This window comes from Gorilla gorilla, chromosome 18 (genome assembly GCF_029281585.2).
Source record: "Gorilla gorilla gorilla isolate KB3781 chromosome 18, NHGRI_mGorGor1-v2.1_pri, whole genome shotgun sequence".
Taxonomy (NCBI): domain Eukaryota; kingdom Metazoa; phylum Chordata; class Mammalia; order Primates; family Hominidae; genus Gorilla; species Gorilla gorilla.
The window spans coordinates 35,732,830-35,735,198 of NC_073242.2; positions in this window are offsets into that span (position 1 = coordinate 35,732,830).

Here is a 2,369-nt window from a genome sequence, read left to right on the forward strand (position 1 = left end):
CACATCTTTGCCAATCATACTTCATTGGTTAGAATTATTATTATTATTGGAGACAGAGTCTCACTCTGTTGCCCAGGCTGGAGTGCAGTGTTATGATCTCGGCTCACTGCAGCCTCTGCCTCCCTGGATCAAGTGATTCTTCTGTCTCAGCCTCCCAAGCAGCTGAGATTACAGGCATGCACCATCATGCCCAGTTAATTTTTTGTACTTTTAGTAGAAATGGGGCTTCACTATGTTGGCCAGGCTTGTCTTGGACTCCTCGTCTCAGTTATCCACCTGCCTTGGCCTCCCAAAGTGCTGGGATTACAGGTGTGAGCCCACATGCCTGGCCTGGTTAGAATTATTCAGAGAATAATTGAACAATTATTCTGTGAACAACCTGTAAACGAACAACCTGAAAATTAAACTAAGAAAAGAAAATTAAGAAAATCCACTTGCAATAGCACCAAAAACAATAAAAATACTTGGTAATAAATTTAACAAAAGATGTTCAAAATTTGTACACTGAAAGCCATGAAACATTGCTGAAAGACATTAAGGAAGACCTAAACAAATAGAAAAACGTCCCATGTTCATGGATTAGAAGACTCAATATTGTTAAGATGTCAATACTACCCAAAGCAATAAACAGATTTAATGCAATTTCAGTGGTCTTTTCTGCAGAAATGGAAAGGCTGATTCTCAAATTCATATGGAATTGTAAAAGACTCCAAATAGCCACAACATTCTTGAAAAAGAAGAACAAAGTTGGAGGACTCATATTTCTTGATTTTAAAGCTTACTACAAAGCTACAATAATCAAAACAGTGTGGTATTATCTTAAGAACAGACATATAAACCAATGAAATAGAATTGAGAGTCCACAAATAAACCTATACAATTATGGTCAATTGATTTTTGACAGGTGTGCTAAGACAATTCAATGGGAGAAAGAATAGCCTTTTAAAAAAATTGTCCTAGGACCACTGGATAAACATGTACAAAAGGATAAAGTTGGACCCTAACCTTGCAATTACCTTAAAAATTATTATAAATATAAGAACTAAAACTATAAAACTCTTAGAAGAAAACACAAGGATGAATTTTCATGATCTTGGACTTGGCAATGAATTCTTAGATATGACACCAAAAGTACAAGCCAAAAAAGAAAAATAGACAAATTAGACTTCATCAAATTAAAAACTTTTGTGCATTGAAGGATATTATTAAGAAAGTAAAAAGACAATGTACAGAATGGGAGAAAATATGTGCACACCACGCATCTGATAAAAGTCTATGTTTTAATGTAATTAAAACATGAACAAAGTTAATTTGTGCGGCAGCAATAAAAAAGGGAAACAAATATGAACAAAGGACTTGAATAGACATTCCTAGAAGATATGTAAATCACCAACAGGCACATAAAAAGATGTTCAACATCATTAGTCTTTAGAGAAACACAGACAAAAACCACAGTGAGATCTCAATTCACACACACTAGGATAGCTACAATTTTTTTTTTAAAGTGTGTGTGTTCGAGGGTGCAGCTGGGAACAGTGACTCATGCCAGCACTCTGGGATGCCAAGGCAGGAGGATCACTTAAGTCCGGGAGTTTGAGACCAGCCTAGGCGACATAGCAAGACTGCCACCTCTCCAAAAAATTAAAAAATTAGCTGGGAGTGGTGGCACACCCCTGTGGTTCTAGCTACTTGGGAAACTGAGTCGGGAGGACTGAACCCAGGAGTTTGAGGTTGTAGTGAGCTATGATCATGCCACTGCATTCTAGCCAGAGCAATAGGGTGAGATCCTATCTCTAAATTACATAAATAAATAAATAAGTAAATATGCAGAAAATAAATGCTGGCAGGAATGTGGAGATATTGGAACACTCATGCATTGCTGGTGGAAATGCAAAATGGTTCAGCTGCTGAGAAAAACTGTTTAATGATTCGTCAAAAAGTTAAACACAGAATTACCATATATCTCAGCAATTCTACTCCTAGAATATTCACAAAATAAATGAAAACATGCACTCACGTAGATGCACATACTATACACATGTCGACAGAGGCACTATTCACTGCGCCGGGCCGAAAACATGTATTTTCTTAGGAACACCAGATAGCACTTCAGTGCTATGCTTGGGGGCCATTTCAAACAGCAAAATCAATAATAAATACCATAGAAATGTGAAACCTATGGCACACAAATGCTGCAAAAAGGACATTTGTGGCCTGGCGCAGTGGCTCACGCCTGTAATCTCAGCACATTGGGAGGCCGAGGTGGGTGGATCACCTGAGGTCAAGAGTTCAAGACCAGCCTGACCAATATGGTGAAACCCCGTTGCTACAAAAAATACAAAAAAGTAGCTGGGCGTAGTGGTGGGCAT